Source organism: Stenella coeruleoalba, assembly GCF_951394435.1.
Source record: "Stenella coeruleoalba genome assembly, contig: scaffold_40, whole genome shotgun sequence".
Lineage (NCBI taxonomy): Eukaryota > Metazoa > Chordata > Mammalia > Artiodactyla > Delphinidae > Stenella > Stenella coeruleoalba.
This window is the reverse complement of record NW_027646100.1, coordinates 211,017-233,116: the sequence shown is the minus strand read 5'-3', so window position 1 is coordinate 233,116 and position 22,100 is coordinate 211,017. Positions and strand designations below refer to the sequence as shown.

The 22,100-nt window shown below is 43.9% G+C and overlaps 2 long non-coding RNA genes across 2 annotated transcripts in view; both read right to left on the bottom strand.

Annotated features, from left to right (window-relative positions):
* The window catches only part of LOC307181343, a 252,465-nt gene extending 231,181 nt beyond the window's left edge, over positions 1–21,284 (bottom strand). The window contains exon 1 of the long non-coding RNA XR_013826465.1: positions 21,201–21,284. This is a non-coding gene — a long non-coding RNA (uncharacterized lncRNA). The remainder of the gene's footprint in view (positions 1–21,200) is intronic.
* The window catches only part of LOC307181341, a 598,475-nt gene that overhangs the window by 398,646 nt on the left and 177,729 nt on the right, over positions 1–22,100 (bottom strand). The gene's annotated exons all lie outside the window — the stretch shown is intronic.

The window sequence follows — 22,100 nt, the reverse complement described above, 5'->3', positions numbered from 1 at the left end:
TATGATCAACCATGTGATCGGGAGACGTGTTCAAATATGTCTCAGTTTTCGTACCCTGGTACTCGGGTGCAACATTCCAGACGCTTTACTAACACTCTCCCGACTTGGAGAGTCAGTCCCTTTAACCTCCTGTTTGGTCCAGTTTGCAATTTCTGCGGAAGATGAACAGGAATAGCGAGAACCAATGAGAGGCTAGCTGGAGGTGTCTGGACGGGCAAATTTAACTCTCATTTCCCACCAGGAAGAGGAAATAACCAAAGGCTCAGCGTGCCGGGCCGGAACCAGATTAGGGCCTGAAGCCATCCTGCGGTGTTGCGGCCAGGTCACAAGAAAGCGAGTTGAAGAAAGGAGCTCAGGGGCACTGTAATTCACAAACCTGCAGAGTTATAAATGACAGCTATCGTCCAAAAATAGACTGAAGTAAGGCTGCCAAGAGGACTTGAAAGCGGGGCAGAATTGCAGGAAACCGATTTCAGGAGGTAGACTGGAATTGCATTGAAAGCATAGGAAAAGAGGCAGAACGTCCACAATGATGCACTTGGCCAAAAAGGGCGTATGCGTTTTTTCCTGAATATATTCAGGAAAAAACGCATACGCCCTTTTTGGCCAACCAAGCAAGCTTGCAAAGGAAATCTGCACTACAATGAAGTCTCACTTCCCCCCGGTCAAAAGGGTCATCTGAAAAAAGTGTAAAATCCAGAAAGGCAGGACAGGCCATGGAGAACTGGGAGACTTGTTATGCTGATGGGCGGGATGTAAATTGCCAACAAACACTCAGGAGAAGTGTATGGTGTTTCCTGAAACATCTAAAAAACAAAGCAACAGAGCCTAGGGCACTTCCACTTATGGTCCTATAGCTTAGGGAATTTAAAAACAAAAAGACACAGCCACCCCAAAGTTTGGAACGGCTCTGTTTACAAGAACCTCGTTTACAGTACAAGTTCAACATCGCAGAAAGTGAAAAATGGATAAAAAAGTTGTGGTATTTACTTACAAAGCAATATCACTCAGCAATGAAATCTGTGTCATCAGGCCCTTAGCAGCACAATGAGTGGATTCAGGTATGATGATTCTAACTGAAATAAGTCACACAGAAAAAGAAACATCATAAGATATCAGTAATACACGGAATGTAAACTTGGCTACACAGGAACTGAATTACAGAACAGAACAGGGTCTCAAATTTAGAAAACCAACTTATGCTTGCTTAAGGGGAAAGGTGAGTTGGGGTGCTGCATAAAACCAGAGATTGAAATGAGCACAGATAAAGTTCCTTAAGCCAAATATGGAATAGACAAGAGCTACTCCTTGCTCAACGAAATGGACTCAACACCGCATATTAAACGCCTAAGAATGTACCTGACTAGTAAGTATCTTAAAACCTATGGATTGCTATGTCTCCGAAAGAGAATCAAGCATGTGTACAGGGGCATAAACGCAGCAGTGATAGGATTGGAGAGGTTCGGTGAGCAAATGAAGACCCTTTGAAGTCATATTGCATGGTACCCATTCCACGGGTTTCAAATACCCAGGTTTAAGGTATTCTTCCTTCAGCTAAAAGATGCATGTGGAACCCAAGTATGATCAACCATGTGAACGGGAGACGTGTTCAAATATGTCTCAGTTTTCCTCCCCTGGGACTCGAGTGCAACATTCCAGACGCTTTACTAACACTCTCCCCACTTGGAGAGTCAGCGCCTTTACCCTCCTGTTTGGCCCAGTTTGCAATTTCTGCGGAAGATGAACAGGAATAGCGAGAACCAATGAGAGACTAGCTGGAGGTGTCTGGATGGGCAAATTTAACTCTCATTTCCCACCAGGAAGAGGAAATAACCAAAGGCTCAGCATGCCGTGCCGGAACCAGATTAGGGCCTGAAGCCATCCTGCGGTGTTGCGGCCAGGTCACAAGAAAGCGAGTTGAAGAAAGGAGCTCAGGGGCACTGTAATTCACAAACCTGCAGAGTTATAAATGACAGCTATCATTCAAAAATAGACTGAAGTAAGGCTGCCAAGAGGACTTGAAAGCGGGGCAGAATTGCAGGAAACCGATTTCAGGAGGTAGACTGGAATTGCATTGAAAGCATAGGAAAAGAGGCAGAACGTCCACAATGATGCACTTGGCCAAAAAGGGCGTATGCATTTTTTCCTGAATATATTCAGGAAAAAACGCATACGCCCTTTTTGGCCAACCAAGCAAGCTTGCAAAGGAAATCTGCACTACAATGAAGTCTCACTTCCCCCCGGTCAAAAGGGCCATCTGAAAAAAGTGTAAAATCCAGAAAGGCAGGACAGGCCATGGAGAACTGGGAGCCTTGTTATGCTGATGGGCGGGATGTAAATTGCCAACAACCACTCTGGAGAAGTGTATGGTGTTTCCTGAAACATCTAAAAAACAAAGCAACAGAGCCTAGGGCACTGCCACTTATGGTCTTATAGCTTAGGGAAATTAAAATCAAAAAGACACAGCCACCCCAATGTTTGGGATGCCTCTGTTTACAAGAACCTCGTTTACAGTACAAGTTCAACATCGCAGAAATTGAAAAATGGATAAAGAAGTTGTGGTATTTACTTACAAAGCAATATCACTCAGCAATGAAATCTGTGTCATCAGGCCCTTAGCAGCACAATGAGTGGATTCAGGTATGATGATTCTAACTGAAATAAGTCACACAGAAACAGAAACATCATAAGATATCAGTAATACACGGAATGTAAACTTGGCTACACAGGAACTGAATTACAGAACAGAACAGGGTCTCAAATTTAGAAAACCTATTTATGCTTGCTTAAGGGGAAAGGTGAGTTGGGGTGCTGCATAAAACCAGAGATTGAAATGAGCACAGATAAAGTTCCTTAAGCCAAATATGGAATAGACAAGAGCTACTCCTTGCTCAACGAAATGGACTCAACACCCCATATTAAACGCCTAAGAATGTACCTGACTAGTAAGTATCTTAAAACCTATGGATTGCTATGTCTCCGAAAGAGAATCAAGCATGTGTACAGGGGCATAAACGCAGCAGTGATAGGATTGGAGAGGTGCGGTGAGCAAATGAAGACCCTTTGAAGTCATATTGCATGGTACCCATTCCACGGGTTTCAACTACCCAGGTTTTAGGTATTCTTCCTTCAGCTAAAACATGCATGTGGAACCCAAGTATGATCAACCATGTGAACGGGAGACGTGTTCAAATATGTCTCAGTTTTCCTCCCCTGGGACTTCAGTGCAACATTCCAGACGCTTTACTAACACTCTCCCCACTTGGAGAGTCAGCGCCTTTACCCTCCTGTTTGGCCCAGTTTGCAATTTCTGCGGAAGATGAACAGGAATAGCGAGAACCAATGAGAGACTAGCTGAAGGTGTCTGGATGGGCAAATTTAACTCTCATTTCCCACCAGGAAGAGGAAATAACCAAAGGCTCAGCATGCCGTGCCAGAACCAGATTAGGGCCTGAAGACATCCTGCGGTGTTGCGGCCAGGTCACAAGAAAGCGAGTTGAAGAAAGCAGCTCAGGGGCACTGTAATTCACAAACCTGCAGAGTTATAAATGACAGCTATCGTCCAAAAATAGACTGAAGTAAGGCTGCCAAGAGGACTTGAAAGCGGGGCAGAATTGCAGGAAACCGATTTCAGGAGGTAGACTGGAATTGCATTGAAAGCATAGGAAAAGAGGCAGAACGTCCACAATGATGCACTTGGCCAAAAAGGGCGTATGCATTTTTTCCTGAATATATTCAGGAAAAAACGCATACGCCCTTTTTGGCCAACCAAGCAAGCTTGCAAAGGAAATCTGCACTACAATGAAGTCTCACTTCCCCCCGGTCAAAAGGGCCATCTGAAAAAAGTGTAAAATCCAGAAAGGCAGGACAGGCCATGGAGAACTGGGAGCCTTGTTATGCTGATGGGCGGGATGTAAATTGCCAACAACCAATCTGGAGAAGTGTATGGTGTTTCCTGAAACATCTAAAAAACAAAGCAACAGAGCCTAGGGCACTGCCACTTATGGTCCTTCCACTTATGGTCCTATAGCTTAGGGAATTTAAAATCAAAAAGACACAGCCACCCCAAAGTTTCGAACGGCTCTGTTTACAAGAACCTCGTTTACAGTACAAGTTCAACATCGCAGAAAGTGAAAAATGGATAAAAAAGTTGTGGTATTTACTTAGAAAGCAATATCACTCAGCAATGATATCTGTGTCATCAGGCCCTTAGCAGCACAATGAGTGGATTCAGGTATGATGATTCTAACTGAAATAAGTCACACAGAAAAAGAAACATCATAAGATATCAGTAATACACGGAATGGAAACTTGGCTACACAGGAACTGAATTACAGAACAGAACAGGTTCTCAAATTTAGAAAACCAACTTATGCTTGCTTAAGGGTAAAGGTGAGTTGGGGTGCTGCATAAAACCAGAGATTGAAATGAGCACAGATAAAGTTCCTTAAGCCAAATATGGAATAGACAAGAGCTACTCCTTGCTCAACGAAATGGACTCAACACCGCATATTAAACGCCTAAGAATGTACCTGACTAGTAAGTATCTTAAAACCTATGGATTGCTATGTCTCCGAAAGAGAATCAAGCATGTGTACAGGGGCATAAACGCAGCAGTGATAGGATTGGAGAGGTTCGGTGAGCAAATGAAGACCCTTTGAAGTCATATTGCATGGTACCCATTCCACGGGTTTCAAATACCCAGGTTTAAGGTATTCTTCCTTCAGCTAAAAGATGCATGTGGAACCCAAGTATGATCAACCATGTGAACGGGAGACGTGTTCAAATATGTCTCAGTTTTCCTCCCCTGGGACTCGAGTGCAACATTCCAGACGCTTTACTAACACTCTCCCCACTTGGAGAGTCAGCGCCTTTACCCTCCTGTTTGGCCCAGTTTGCAATTTCTGCGGAAGATGAACAGGAATAGCGAGAACCAATGAGAGACTAGCTGGAGGTGTCTGGATGGGCAAATTTAACTCTCATTTCCCACCAGGAAGAGGAAATAACCAAAGGCTCAGCATGCCGTGCCGGAACCAGATTAGGGCCTGAAGCCATCCTGCGGTGTTGCGGCCAGGTCACAAGAAAGCGAGTTGAAGAAAGGAGCTCAGGGGCACTGTAATTCACAAACCTGCAGAGTTATAAATGACAGCTATCGTCCAAAAATAGACTGAAGTAAGGCTGCCAAGAGGACTTGAAAGCGGGGCAGAATTGCAGGAAACCGATTTCAGGAGGTAGACTGGAATTGCATTGAAAGCATAGGAAAAGAGGCAGAACGTCCACAATGATGCACTTGGCCAAAAAGGGCGTATGCATTTTTTCCTGAATATATTCAGGAAAAAACGCATACGCCCTTTTTGGCCAACCAAGCAAGCTTGCAAAGGAAATCTGCACTACAATGAAGTCTCACTTCCCCCGGTCAAAAGGGCCATCTGAAAAAAGTGTAAAATCCAGAAAGGCAGGACAGGCCATGGAGAACTGGGAGCCTTGTTATGCTGATGGGCGGGATGTAAATTGCCAACAACCACTCTGGAGAAGTGTATGGTGTTTCCTGAAACATCTAAAAAACAAAGCAACAGAGCCTAGGGCACTGCCACTTATGGTCTTATAGCTTAGGGAAATTAAAATCAAAAAGACACAGCCACCCCAATGTTTGGGATGCCTCTGTTTACAAGAACCTCGTTTACAGTACAAGTTCAACATCGCAGAAATTGAAAAATGGATAAAGAAGTTGTGGTATTTACTTACAAAGCAATATCACTCAGCAATGAAATCTGTGTCATCAGGCCCTTAGCAGCACAATGAGTGGATTCAGGTATGATGATTCTAACTGAAATAAGTCACACAGAAACAGAAACATCATAAGATATCAGTAATACACGGAATGTAAACTTGGCTACACAGGAACTGAATTACAGAACAGAACAGGGTCTCAAATTTAGAAAACCAATTTATGCTTGCTTAAGGGGAAAGGTGAGTTGGGGTGCTGCATAAAACCAGAGATTGAAATGAGCACAGATAAAGTTCCTTAAGCCAAATATGGAATAGACAAGAGCTACTCCTTGCTCAACGAAATGGACTCAACACCCCATATTAAACGCCTAAGAATGTACCTGACTAGTAAGTATTTTAAAACCTATGGATTGCTATGTCTCCGAAAGAGAATCAAGCATGTGTACAGGGGCATAAACGCAGCAGTGATAGGATTGGAGAGGTGCGGTGAGCAAATGAAGACCCTTTGAAGTATATTGCATGGTACCCATTCCACGGGTTTCAACTACCCAGGTTTTAGGTATTCTTCCTTCAGCTAAAACATGCATGTGGAACCCAAGTATGATCAACCATGTGAACGGGAGACGTGTTCAAATATGTCTCAGTTTTCCTCCCCTGGGACTTCAGTGCAACATTCCAGACGCTTTACTAACACTCTCCCCACTTGGAGAGTCAGCGCCTTTACCCTCCTGTTTGGCCCAGTTTGCAATTTCTGCGGAAGATGAACAGGAATAGCGAGAACCAATGAGAGACTAGCTGAAGGTGTCTGGATGGGCAAATTTAACTCTCATTTCCCACCAGGAAGAGGAAATAACCAAAGGCTCAGCATGCCGTGCCGGAACCAGATTAGGGCCTGAAGCCATCCTGCGGTGTTGCGGCCAGGTCACAAGAAAGCGAGTTGAAGAAAGGAGCTCAGGGGCACTGTAATTCACAAACCTGCAGAGTTATAAATGACAGCTATCGTCCAAAAATAGACTGAAGTAAGGCTGCCAAGAGGACTTGAAAGCGGGGCAGAATTGCAGGAAACCGATTTCAGGAGGTAGACTGGAATTGCATTGAAAGCATAGGAAAAGAGGCAGAACGTCCACAATGATGCACTTGGCCAAAAAGGGCGTATGCGTTTTTTCCTGAATATATTCAGGAAAAAACGCATACGCCCTTTTTGGCCAACCAAGCAAGCTTGCAAAGGAAATCTGCACTACAATGAAGTCTCACTTCCCCCCGGTCAAAAGGGCCATCTGAAAAAAGTGTAAAATCCAGAAAGGCAGGACAGGCCATGGAGAACTGGGAGCCTTGTTATGCTGATGGGCGGGATGTAAATTGCCAACAACCAATCTGGAGAAGTGTATGGTGTTTCCTGAAACATCTAAAAAACAAAGCAACAGAGCCTAGGGCACTGCCACTTATGGTCCTTCCACTTATGGTCCTATAGCTTAGGGAATTTAAAATCAAAAAGACACAGCCACCCCAAAGTTTCGAACGGCTCTGTTTACAAGAACCTCGTTTACAGTACAAGTTCAACATCGCAGAAAGTGAAAAATGGATAAAAAAAGTTGTGGTATTTACTTAGAAAGCAATATCACTCAGCAATGAAATCTGTGTCATCAGGCCCTTAGCAGCACAATGAGTGGATTCAGGTATGATGATTCTAACTGAAATAAGTCACACAGAAAAAGAAACATCATAAGATATCAGTAATACACGGAATGGAAACTTGGCTACACAGGAACTGAATTACAGAACAGAACAGGTTCTCAAATTTAGAAAACCAACTTATGCTTGCTTAAGGGTAAAGGTGAGTTGGGGTGCTGCATAAAACCAGAGATTGAAATGAGCACAGATAAAGTTCCTTAAGCCAAATATGGAATAGACAAGAGCTACTCCTTGCTCAACGAAATGGACTCAACACCCCATATTAAACGCCTAAGAATGTACCTGACTAGTAAGTATCTTAAAACCTATGGATTGCTATGTCTCCGAAAGAGAATCAAGCATGTGTACAGGGGCATAAACGCAGCAGTGATAGGATTGGAGAGGTTCGGTGAGCAAATGAAGACCCTTTGAAGTCATATTGCATGGTACCCATTCCACGGGTTTCAACTACCCAGGTTTTAGGTATTCTTCCTTCAGCTAAAACATGCATGTGGAACCCAAGTATGATCAACCATGTGAATGGGAGACGTGTTCAAATATGTCTCAGTTTTCCTCCCCTGGGACTCGAGTGCAACATTCCAGACGCTTTACTAACACTCTCCCCACTTGGAGAGTCAGCGCCTTTACCCTCCTGTTTGGCCCAGTTTGCAATTTCTGCGGAAGATGAACAGGAATAGCGAGAACCAATGAGAGACTAGCTGGAGGTGTCTGGATGGGCAAATTTAACTCTCATTTCCCACCAGGAAGAGGAAATAACCAAAGGCTCAGCATGCCGTGCCGGAACCAGATTAGGGCCTGAAGCCATCCTGCGGTGTTGCGGCCAGGTCACAAGAAAGCGAGTTGAAGAAAGGAGCTCAGGGGCACTGTAATTCACAAACCTGCAGAGTTATAAATGACAGCTATCGTCCAAAAATAGACTGAAGTAAGGCTGCCAAGAGGACTTGAAAGCGGGGCAGAATTGCAGGAAACCGATTTCAGGAGGTAGACTGGAATTGCATTGAAAGCATAGGAAAAGAGGCAGAACGTCCACAATGATGCACTTGGCCAAAAAGGGCGTATGCATTTTTTCCTGAATATATTCAGGAAAAAACGCATACGCCCTTTTTGGCCAACCAAGCAAGCTTGCAAAGGAAATCTGCACTACAATGAAGTCTCACTTCCCCCCGGTCAAAAGGGCCATCTGAAAAAAGTGTAAAATCCAGAAAGGCAGGACAGGCCATGGAGAACTGGGAGCCTTGTTATGCTGATGGGCGGGATGTAAATTGCCAACAACCACTCTGGAGAAGTGTATGGTGTTTCCTGAAACATCTAAAAAACAAAGCAACAGAGCCTAGGGCACTGCCACTTATGGTCTTATAGCTTAGGGAAATTAAAATCAAAAAGACACAGCCACCCCAATGTTTGGGATGCCTCTGTTTACAAGAACCTCGTTTACAGTACAAGTTCAACATCGCAGAAATTGAAAAATGGATAAAGAAGTTGTGGTATTTACTTACAAAGCAATATCACTCAGCAATGAAATCTGTGTCATCAGGCCCTTAGCAGCACAATGAGTGGATTCAGGTATGATGATTCTAACTGAAATAAGTCACACAGAAACAGAAACATCATAAGATATCAGTAATACACGGAATGTAAACTTGGCTACACAGGAACTGAATTACAGAACAGAACAGGGTCTCAAATTTAGAAAACCAATTTATGCTTGCTTAAGGGGAAAGGTGAGTTGGGGTGCTGCATAAAACCAGAGATTGAAATGAGCACAGATAAAGTTCCTTAAGCCAAATATGGAATAGACAAGAGCTACTCCTTGCTCAACGAAATGGACTCAACACCCCATATTAAACGCCTAAGAATGTACCTGACTAGTAAGTATCTTAAAACCTATGGATTGCTATGTCTCCGAAAGAGAATCAAGCATGTGTACAGGGGCATAAACGCAGCAGTGATAGGATTGGAGAGGTGCGGTGAGCAAATGAAGACCCTTTGAAGTCATATTGCATGGTACCCATTCCACGGGTTTCAACTACCCAGGTTTTAGGTATTCTTCCTTCAGCTAAAACATGCATGTGGAACCCAAGTATGATCAACCATGTGAACGGGAGACGTGTTCAAATATGTCTCAGTTTTCCTCCCCTGGGACTTCAGTGCAACATTCCAGACGCTTTACTAACACTCTCCCCACTTGGAGAGTCAGCGCCTTTACCCTCCTGTTTGGCCCAGTTTGCAATTTCTGCGGAAGATGAACAGGAATAGCGAGAACCAATGAGAGACTAGCTGAAGGTGTCTGGATGGGCAAATTTAACTCTCATTTCCCACCAGGAAGAGGAAATAACCAAAGGCTCAGCATGCCGTGCCGGAACCAGATTAGGGCCTGAAGCCATCCTGCGGTGTTGCGGCCAGGTCACAAGAAAGCGAGTTGAAGAAAGGAGCTCAGGGGCACTGTAATTCACAAACCTGCAGAGTTATAAATGACAGCTATCGTCCAAAAATAGACTGAAGTAAGGCTGCCAAGAGGACTTGAAAGCGGGGCAGAATTGCAGGAAACCGATTTCAGGAGGTAGACTGGAATTGCATTGAAAGCATAGGAAAAGAGGCAGAACGTCCACAATGATGCACTTGGCCAAAAAGGGCGTATGCATTTTTTCCTGAATATATTCAGGAAAAAACGCATACGCCCTTTTTGGCCAACCAAGCAAGCTTGCAAAGGAAATCTGCACTACAATGAAGTCTCACTTCCCCCCGGTCAAAAGGGCCATCTGAAAAAAGTGTAAAATCCAGAAAGGCAGGACAGGCCATGGAGAACTGGGAGCCTTGTTATGCTGATGGGCGGGATGTAAATTGCCAACAACCAATCTGGAGAAGTGTATGGTGTTTCCTGAAACATCTAAAAAACAAAGCAACAGAGCCTAGGGCACTGCCACTTATGGTCCTTCCACTTATGGTCCTATAGCTTAGGGAATTTAAAATCAAAAAGACACAGCCACCCAAAAGTTTCGAACGGCTCTGTTTACAAGAACCTCGTTTACAGTACAAGTTCAACATCGCAGAAAGTGAAAAATGGATAAAAAAGTTGTGGTATTTACTTAGAAAGCAATATCACTCAGCAATGAAATCTGTGTCATCAGGCCCTTAGCAGCACAATGAGTGGATTCAGGTATGATGATTCTAACTGAAATAAGTCACACAGAAAAAGAAACATCATAAGATATCAGTAATACACGGAATGGAAACTTGGCTACACAGGAACTGAATTACAGAACAGAACAGGTTCTCAAATTTAGAAAACCAACTTATGCTTGCTTAAGGGTAAAGGTGAGTTGGGGTGCTGCATAAAACCAGAGATTGAAATGAGCACAGATAAAGTTCCTTAAGCCAAATATGGAATAGACAAGAGCTACTCCTTGCTCAACGAAATGGACTCAACACCCCATATTAAACGCCTAAGAATGTACCTGACTAGTAAGTATCTTAAAACCTATGGATTGCTATGTCTCCGAAAGAGAATCAAGCATGTGTACAGGGGCATAAACGCAGCAGTGATAGGATTGGAGAGGTTCGGTGAGCAAATGAAGACCCTTTGAAGTCATATTGCATGGTACCCATTCCACGGGTTTCAACTACCCAGGTTTTAGGTATTCTTCCTTCAGCTAAAACATGCATGTGGAACCCAAGTATGATCAACCATGTGAATGGGAGATGTGTTCAAATATGTCTCAGTTTTCCTCCCCTGGTACTCGGGTGCAACATTCCAGACGCTTTACTAACACTCTGCCCACTTGGAAAGTCAGCGCCTTTAACCTCCTGTTTGGCCCAGTTTGCAATTTCTGCGGAAGATGAACAGGAATAGCGAGAACCAATGAGAGGCTAGCTGGAGGTGTCTGGACGGGCAAATTTAACTCTCATTTCCCACCAGGAAGAGGAATTAACCAAAGGCTCAGCATGCCGGGCCGGAACCAGATTAGGGCCTGAAGCCATCCTGCGGTGTTGCGGCCAGGTCACAAGAAAGCGAGTTGAAGAAAGGAGCTCAGGGGCACTGTAATTCACAAACCTGCAGAGTTATAAATGACAGCTATCGTCCAAAAATAGACTGAAGTAAGGCTGCCAAGAGGACTTGAAAGCGGGGCAGAATTGCAGGAAACCGATTTCAGGAGGTAGACTGGAATTGCATTGAAAGCATAGGAAAAGAGGCAGAACGTCCACAATGATGCACTTGGCCAAAAAGGGCGTATGCGTTTTTTCCTGAATATATTCAGGAAAAAACGCATACGCCCTTTTTGGCCAACCAAGCAAGCTTGCAAAGGAAATCTGCACTACAATGAAGTCTCACTTCCCCCCGGTCAAAAGGGTCATCTGAAAAAAGTGTAAAATCCAGAAAGGCAGGACAGGCCATGGAGAACTGGGAGCCTTGTTATGCTGATGGGCGGGATGTAAATTGCCAACAAACACTCAGGAGAAGTGTATGGTGTTTCCTGAAACATCTAAAAAACAAAGCAACAGAGCCTAGGGCACTTCCACTTATGGTCCTATAGCTTAGGGAATTTAAAAACAAAAAGACACAGCCACCCCAAAGTTTGGAACGGCTCTGTTTACAAGAACCTCGTTTACAGTACAAGTTCAACATCGCAGAAAGTGAAAAATGGATAAAAAAGTTGTGGTATTTACTTACAAAGCAATATCACTCAGCAATGAAATCTGTGTCATCAGGCCCTTAGCAGCACAATGAGTGGATTCAGGTATGATGATTCTAACTGAAATAAGTCACACAGAAAAAGAAACATCATAAGATATCAGTAATACACGGAATGTAAACTTGGCTACACAGGAACTGAATTACAGAACAGAACAGGGTCTCAAATTTAGAAAACCAACTTATGCTTGCTTAAGGGGAAAGGTGAGTTGGGGTGCTGCATAAAACCAGAGATTGAAATGAGCACAGATAAAGTTCCTTAAGCCAAATATGGAATAGACAAGAGCTACTCCTTGCTCAACGAAATGGACTCAACACCGCATATTAAACGCCTAAGAATGTACCTGACTAGTAAGTATCTTAAAACCTATGGATTGCTATGTCTCCGAAAGAGAATCAAGCATGTGTACAGGGGCATAAACGCAGCAGTGATAGGATTGGAGAGGTTCGGTGAGCAAATGAAGACCCTTTGAAGTCATATTGCATGGTACCCATTCCACGGGTTTCAAATACCCAGGTTTAAGGTATTCTTCCTTCAGCTAAAAGATGCATGTGGAACCCAAGTATGATCAACCATGTGAACGGGAGACGTGTTCAAATATGTCTCAGTTTTCCTCCCCTGGGACTCGAGTGCAACATTCCAGACGCTTTACTAACACTCTCCCCACTTGGAGAGTCAGCGCCTTTACCCTCCTGTTTGGCCCAGTTTGCAATTTCTGCGGAAGATGAACAGGAATAGCGAGAACCAATGAGAGACTAGCTGGAGGTGTCTGGATGGGCAAATTTAACTCTCATTTCCCACCAGGAAGAGGAAATAACCAAAGGCTCAGCATGCCGTGCCGGAACCAGATTAGGGCCTGAAGCCATCCTGCGGTGTTGCGGCCAGGTCACAAGAAAGCGAGTTGAAGAAAGGAGCTCAGGGGCACTGTAATTCACAAACCTGCAGAGTTATAAATGACAGCTATCGTCCAAAAATAGACTGAAGTAAGGCTGCCAAGAGGACTTGAAAGCGGGGCAGAATTGCAGGAAACCAATTTCAGGAGGTAGACTGGAATTGCATTGAAAGCATAGGAAAAGAGGCAGAACGTCCACAATGATGCACTTGGCCAAAAAGGGCGTATGCGTTTTTTCCTGAATATATTCAGGAAAAAACGCATACGCCCTTTTTGGCCAACCAAGCAAGCTTGCAAAGGAAATCTGCACTACAATGAAGTCTCACTTCCCCCCGGTCAAAAGGGCCATCTGAAAAAAGTGTAAAATCCAGAAAGGCAGGACAGGCCATGGAGAACTGGGAGCCTTGTTATGCTGATGGGCGGGATGTAAATTGCCAACAACCACTCTGGAGAAGTGTATGGTGTTTCCTGAAACATCTAAAAAACAAAGCAACAGAGCCTAGGGCACTGCCACTTATGGTCTTATAGCTTAGGGAAATTAAAATCAAAAAGACACAGCCACCCCAATGTTTGGGATGCCTCTGTTTACAAGAACCTCGTTTACAGTACAAGTTCAACATCGCAGAAATTGAAAAATGGATAAAGAAGTTGTGGTATTTACTTACAAAGCAATATCACTCAGCAATGAAATCTGTGTCATCAGGCCCTTAGCAGCACAATGAGTGGATTCAGGTATGATGATTCTAACTGAAATAAGTCACACAGAAACAGAAACATCATAAGATATCAGTAATACACGGAATGTAAACTTGGCTACACAGGAACTGAATTACAGAACAGAACAGGGTCTCAAATTTAGAAAACCAATTTATGCTTGCTTAAGGGGAAAGGTGAGTTGGGGTGCTGCATAAAACCAGAGATTGAAATGAGCACAGATAAAGTTCCTTAAGCCAAATATGGAATAGACAAGAGCTACTCCTTGCTCAACGAAATGGACTCAACACCCCATATTAAACGCCTAAGAATGTACCTGACTAGTAAGTATCTTAAAACCTATGGATTGCTATGTCTCCGAAAGAGAATCAAGCATGTGTACAGGGGCATAAACGCAGCAGTGATAGGATTGGAGAGGTGCGGTGAGCAAATGAAGACCCTTTGAAGTCATATTGCATGGTACCCATTCCACGGGTTTCAACTACCCAGGTTTTAGGTATTCTTCCTTCAGCTAAAACATGCATGTGGAACCCAAGTATGATCAACCATGTGAACGGGAGACGTGTTCAAATATGTCTCAGTTTTCCTCCCCTGGGACTTCAGTGCAACATTCCAGACGCTTTACTAACACTCTCCCCACTTGGAGAGTCAGCGCCTTTACCCTCCTGTTTGGCCCAGTTTGCAATTTCTGCGGAAGATGAACAGGAATAGCGAGAACCAATGAGAGACTAGCTGAAGGTGTCTGGATGGGCAAATTTAACTCTCATTTCCCACCAGGAAGAGGAAATAACCAAAGGTTCAGCATGCCGTGCCGGAACCAGATTAGGGCCTGAAGCCATCCTGCGGTGTTGCGGCCAGGTCACAAGAAAGCGAGTTGAAGAAAGGAGCTCAGGGGCACTGTAATTCACAAACCTGCAGAGTTATAAATGACAGCTATCGTCCAAAAATAGACTGAAGTAAGGCTGCCAAGAGGACTTGAAAGCGGGGCAGAATTGCAGGAAACCGATTTCAGGAGGTAGACTGGAATTGCATTGAAAGCATAGGAAAAGAGGCAGAACGTCCACAATGATGCACTTGGCCAAAAAGGGCGTATGCATTTTTTCCTGAATATATTCAGGAAAAAACGCATACGCCCTTTTTGGCCAACCAAGCAAGCTTGCAAAGGAAATCTGCACTACAATGAAGTCTCACTTCCCCCCGGTCAAAAGGGCCATCTGAAAAAAGTGTAAAATCCAGAAAGGCAGGACAGGCCATGGAGAACTGGGAGCCTTGTTATGCTGATGGGCGGGATGTAAATTGCCAACAACCAATCTGGAGAAGTGTATGGTGTTTCCTGAAACATCTAAAAAACAAAGCAACAGAGCCTAGGGCACTGCCACTTATGGTCCTTCCACTTATGGTCCTATAGCTTAGGGAATTTAAAATCAAAAAGACACAGCCACCCCAAAGTTTCGAACGGCTCTGTTTACAAGAACCTCGTTTACAGTACAAGTTCAACATCGCAGAAAGTGAAAAATGGATAAAAACGTTGTGGTATTTACTTAGAAAGCAATATCACTCAGCAATGAAATCTGTGTCATCAGGCCCTTAGCAGCACAATGAGTGGATTCAGGTATGATGATTCTAACTGAAATAAGTCACACAGAAAAAGAAACATCATAAGATATCAGTAATACACGGAATGGAAACTTGGCTACACAGGAACTGAATTACAGAACAGAACAGGTTCTCAAATTTAGAAAACCAACTTATGCTTGCTTAAGGGTAAAGGTGAGTTGGGGTGCTGCATAAAACCAGAGATTGAAATGAGCACAGATAAAGTTCCTTAAGCCAAATATGGAATAGACAAGAGCTACTCCTTGCTCAACGAAATGGACTCAACACCCCATATTAAACGCCTAAGAATGTACCTGACTAGTAAGTATCTTAAAACCTATGGATTGCTATGTCTCCGAAAGAGAATCAAGCATGTGTACAGGGGCATAAACGCAGCAGTGATAGGATTGGAGAGGTTCGGTGAGCAAATGAAGACCCTTTGAAGTCATATTGCATGGTACCCATTCCACGGGTTTCAACTACCCAGGTTTTAGGTATTCTTCCTTCAGCTAAAACATGCATGTGGAACCCAAGTATGATCAACCATGTGAATGGGAGACGTGTTCAAATATGTCTCAGTTTTCCTCCCCTGGTACTCGGGTGCAACATTCCAGACGCTTTACTAACACTCTGCCCACTTGGAAAGTCAGCGCCTTTAACCTCCTGTTTGGCCCAGTTTGCAATTTCTGCGGAAGATGAACAGGAATAGCGAGAACCAATGAGAGGCTAGCTGGAGGTGTCTGGACGGGCAAATTTAACTCTCATTTCCCACCAGGAAGAGGAATTAACCAAAGGCTCAGCATGCCGGGCCGGAACCAGATTAGGGCCTGAAGCCATCCTGCGGTGTTGCTGCCAGGTCACAAGAAAGCGAGTTGAAGAAAGGAGCTCAGGGGCACTGCAATTGACAAACCAGCAGAGTTATAAATGACAGCTATCGTCCAAAAATAGACTGAAGTAAGGCTGCCAAGAGGACTTGAAAGCGGGGCAGAATTGCAGGAAACCAATTTCAGGAGGTAGACTGGAATTGCATTGAAAGCATAGGAAAAGAGGCAGAACGTCCACAATGATGCACTTGGCCAAAAAGGGCGTATGCGTTTTTTCCTGAATATATTCAGGAAAAAACGCATACGCCCTTTTTGGCCAACCAAGCAAGCTTGCAAAGGAAATCTGCACTACAATGAAGTCTCACTTCCCCCCGGTCAAAAGGGCCATCTGAAAAAAGTGTAAAATCCAGAAAGGCAGGACAGGCCATGGAGAACTGGGAGCCTTGTTATGCTGATGGGCGGGATGTAAATTGCCAACAACCACTCCGGAGAAGTGTATGGTGCATCCTGAAACATCTAAAAAACAAAGCAACAGAGCCTAGGCACTTCCACTTATGGTCCTATAGCTTAGGGAATTTAAAATCAAAAAGACACAGCCACCCCAAAGTTTGGAACGGCTCTGTTTACAAGAACCTCGTTTACAGTACAAGTTCAACATCGCAGAAAGTGAAAAATGGATAAAAAAGTTGTGGTATTTACTTAGAAAGCAATATCACTCAGCAATGAAATCTGTGTCATCAGGCCCTTAGCAGCACAATGAGTGGATTCAGGTATGATGATTCTAACTGAAATAAGTCACACAGAAAAAGAAACATCATAAGATATCAGTAATACACGGAATGGAAACTTGGCTACACAGGAACTGAATTACAGAACAGAACAGGTTCTCAAATTTAGAAAACCAACTTATGCTTGCTTAAGGGTAAAGGTGAGTTGGGGTGCTGCATAAAACCAGAGATTGAAATGAGCACAGATAAAGTTCCTTAAGCCAAATATGGAATAGACAAGAGCTACTCCTTGCTCAACGAAATGGACTCAACACCCCATATTAAACGCCTAAGAATGTACCTGACTAGTAAGTATCTTAAAACCTATGGATTGCTATGTCTCCGAAAGAGAATCAAGCATGTGTACAGCAGCATAAACGCAGCAGTGATAGGATTGGAGAGGTTCGTGAGCAAATGAAGACCCTTTGAAGTCATATTGCATGGAACCCATTCCACGGGTTTCAACTACCCAGGTTTAAAGTATTCTTCCTTCAGCTAAAACATGCATGTGGAACCTAGAGTATGATCAACCATGTGATCGGGAGACGTGTTCAAATATGTCTCAGTTTTCGTAGGATGGTACTCGGGTGCAACATTCCAGACGCTTTACTAACACTCTCCCCACTTGGAGAGTCAGCACCTTTAACCTCCTGTTTGGCCCAGTTTGCAATTTCTGTGTAAGATGAACAGGAATAGCGAGAACCATTGAAAGACTAGCTGGAGGTGTCTGGATGGGCAAAATTTAACTCTCATTTCCCACCAGGAAGAGGAATTAACCAAAGGCTCAGCGTGCCATGCCGGAACCACATTAGGGCCTGAAGACATCCTGCGGTGTTGCGGCCAGCTCACAAGAAAGCGAGTTGAAGAAAGGAGCTCAGGGGCACTGTAATTCACAAACCGAAGAGTTATAAATGACAGCTATCGTCCAAAAATAGACTGAAGTAAGGCTGCCAAGAGGACTTGAAAGCGGGGCAGAATTGCAGGAAACCGATTTCAGGAGGTAGACTGGAATTGCATTTCAAGCATAGGAAAAGAGGCAGAACGTCCACAGTGATGCACTTGGCCAAAAAGGGCGTATGCGTTTTTTCCTGAATATATTCAGGAAAAAACGCATACGCCCTTTTTGGCCAACCAAGCAAGCTTGCAAAGGAAATCTGCACTACAATGAAGTCTCACTTCCCCCCGGTCAAAAGGGCCATCTGAAAAAAGTGTAAAATCCAGAAAGGCAGGACAGGCCATGGAGAACTGGGAGCCTTGTTATGCTGATGGGCGGGATGTAAATTGCCAACAACCACTCAGGAGAAGTGTATGGTGTTTCCTGAAACATCTAAAAAACAAAGCAACAGAGCTTAGTGCACTTCCACTTATGGTCCTATAGCTTAGGGAAATTAAAATCAAAAAGACACAGCCACCCCAAAGTTTGGGACGCCTCTGTTTACAAGAACCTCGTTTACAGTACAAGTTCAATATCACAGAAAGTGAAAAATGGATAAAGAAGTTGTGGTACTCATGTACAAAGCAATATCACTCAGCAATGAAATCTATGTCACCAGGCCCGTAGCAGCATAATGAGTGTATTCGGGTATGGTGATTCTAACTGAAATAAGTCACACAGAAAAAGAAACATCAAAAAATATCACTAATACATGGAATTTAAACTTGGCTACAGAGGAACTGAATTACAAAACAGAACAGGGTCTCAAATTTAGAAAACCAACTTATGCTTGCTTAAGTGGAAAGGTGAGTTGGGGTGCTGCATAAAACCAGAGACTGAAATGAGCACAGATAAAGTTCCTTAAGCCAAATATGGAATAGACAAGAGCTACTCCTTGCTCAACGAAATGGACTCCACACCCCATATTAAACGCCTAAGAATATACCAGACTAGTAAGTATCTTAAAACCTATGGATTGCTATGTCTCCAAAAGAGAATCAAGCGTGTGTACAAGGCTCATTAACGCAGCAGTGATAGGATTGGAGAGATTCGGCGAGCAAATGAAGACCCTTTGAAGTCATATTGCACGGTACCCATTCCACGGGTCTTAACTCTCCAGGTTTAAGGTATTCTTCCTTCAGCTAAAACATGCATGTGGAACCCAAGTATGATCAACCATGTGAACGGGAGACGTGTTCAAATATGTCTCAGTTTTCCTCCCCTGGTACTCGCGTGCAACATTCCAGACTCTTTACTAACACTCTCCCCAATTGGAGAGTCAGCGCCTTTAACCTCCTGTTTGGCACAGTTTGCAATTTCTGTGGAAGATGAACAGGAATAGCGAGAACCAATGAGAGGCTAGCTGGAGGTGTCTGGACGGGCAAATTTAACTCTCATTTCCCACCAGGAAGAGGAAATAACCAAAGGCTCAGCGTGCCGTGCCGGAACCAGATTAGGGCCTGAAGCCATCCTGCGGTGTTGCGGCCAGCTCAAAAGAAAGCGAGTTGAAGAAAGGAGCTCAGGGGCACTGTAATTCACAAACCTGCAGAGTTATAAATGACAGCTATCGTCCAAAAATAGACTGAAGTAAGGCTGCCAAGAGGACTTGAAAGCGGGGCAGAATTGCAGGAAACCGATTTCAGGAGGTAGACTGGAATTGCATTGAAAGCATAGGAAAAGAGGCAGAACGTCCACAATGATGCACTTGGCCAAAAAGGGCGTATGCGTTTTTTCCTGAATATATTCAGGAAAAAACGCATACGCCCTTTTTGGCCAACCAAGCAAGCTTGCAAAGGAAATCTGCACTACAATGAAGTCTCACTTCCCCCCGGTCAAAAGGGCCATCTGAAAAAAGTGTAAAATCCAGAAAGGCAACAGGCCATTGAGAACTGGGAGCCTTGTTATGCTGATGGGCGGGAGGTAAATTGCCAACAGACACTCGGGTGAAGTGTATGGTGTTTCCTGAAACATCTAAAAAACAAAGCAACAGAGCCTAGGGCACTTCCACTTATGGTCCTATAGCTTAGGGAAATTAATATCAAAAAGACACAGCAACCCCAAAATTTGGGACGGCTCTTTTTACAGGAATCTCTTCTACGGCACATGTTAAATATTCCAGAGAGCAAATAATGGATAAAGAAGTTGCGGTACTTCTGTACAACAGAATACCACTCAGCAATGAAATCTATGTCACCAGGCCCGTACCAGCATAATGAGTGGATTGAGGCACGATGATTCTAAGTGAAATAAGTCACACAGAAAAAGAAACATCATAAGGTATCACTAATACACGGAATGTGAACTTGGCTACACATGAACTGAATTACAAAACAGAACAGGGTCTCAAGTTTAGAAAACCAACTTATGCCTGCTTAAGGGGGAAGGTGAGTTGGGGTGCTGCATAAAAGCAGAGTTTGAAATTAGCACAGATACCGTTCCATAAGCCAAATATGTAATAGACAAGAGCTACCCCTTGCTCAACGAAATGGATTCAACAATGAGGTATCACCTCACACCTGGTAGAATAGGCATCATTGAAAATCTACAAACAAAAAATGCTGGAAAGGGTGTGGAGAAAAGGAACCCTCTTCCACTATTGTTGGGAATATAAATTGATACAGTCATTATGGAGAACAATATGGAATTTCTTAAGAAACTAACAATAGAATTACCATATGATACAGCAATCCCAGTACTGGACATATACCCAGACAAAACCATAAATCAAAAAGAGTCATTCACCGCAATGTTCAATGCATCACTATTTACAATATCGAGGTAATGGAAGCAACCTAAATGCCCACAGACAGACGAATGCATAAAGCTGTGGTACATATATAAAATGGAATATTACTCAGCCATGAAAAGGAATGAAATTGGGTCATTTGTAGAGACGTCGATGGATCTAGAGACTGTCATACAGAGTGAAGTAAGTCAGAAAGAGAAAAACAAATCTTGTATATTCATGCATATATGTGGAACCTAGAAAAACTGTACAGATTAACCATTTTGCAAGGCATAAATAGAGCAACAGATGTAGACAACAAACGTATGGACAACAAGGGGGGAAAGCTGTTGGGGGGGTGGTGGTGGGAGGAGTTGAGAGACTGGGATTGGCATGTATACATTTATATGTATAAAATAGATAACCAATAAGAATCTGCTGTATAAAAATATAAAATAAAATTCAAAATTAAAAAGAAATAAAATTTAAAAAATAAAACAGAAAAAACAATTATTCCCTGCACATACATGTATTTATATGAATAAATTATTTCCATGCTTATATCTGTAAATACAAAAAAGAGGAATAAAATCTACCTTGAACCAAAAACGAAAAAGAGAAAAAAAACACAGAACCCACCAGTTCCACAGAGGAAAACCGTATCAGGGCACTTGCTCCAGTTGTAAACAATTCTGAAGTTGGTCAGTGGTGGGGAATCGTCTCCCATTCAGCCAGCAGCCCCCACGCAACAAGCGTCCTCATTGCAAAGCTGGGGCACCGTGCCGAGGCATCTGTGAGTAAACGTGAGCTGAGCCCCAGGCCAGTTGCTGCTGAACTATTCCCACCCGTCCCAGGTAAAACACCTGAATATATACAAGGACTTGAAAGCCTAGAGGAAGGGCCATAGAGCCACACGAGTGACAGCATGCCGGCCGACTTGGTGCCTGCAGGCCAGCCAGGATGGTCCTGGCCCTGGGTGCTCTTCTGGAAGATTTCCATTTCCCTGCCTGAGATACCCGTCCTGTCCCTGCCCCCACTGCTTTTTTCCTTCCTCACCTCTGCCCAGGGAGAAATTCCAGCAGCAGGTATGGGTGACACATCCTCTTCTTTAGCAGGTGGCAGCCTGGCAACTGCTGCAGAAAGTCCAGCAGAGCCCCACTCACACTGGGCCACCCACAAAGCCGTGGCCTCTCACTCCCTCCCACCAGCCCAGCCCCGAGACTGCTGACAGGGCAGAGAAAATGGCGTCAGGCACGGCTGCAGGGGCTCTTGCTGCCTGGAGTGGTATTTATATTGATCTCAACCCAGGCACACCTGGGGAGGGCTGGCCGGCACGGTAAGGCTGCCCAGGTCAGCCAATCATCACCCCTCAGGGGCTCACAGTTGCAGAAAATGGAACTTGCTGAACCGGCCAGGTCCAAGGAACAGGTGTGGGCTCCTGAGAGTCAGGATAGACAAGGGGCTGCAGCTTTGGCTTGTTTTCTAATCATTTTATCTGGCCCATGAGTGGGAGACAACTTCAAGAAAACCCTCTC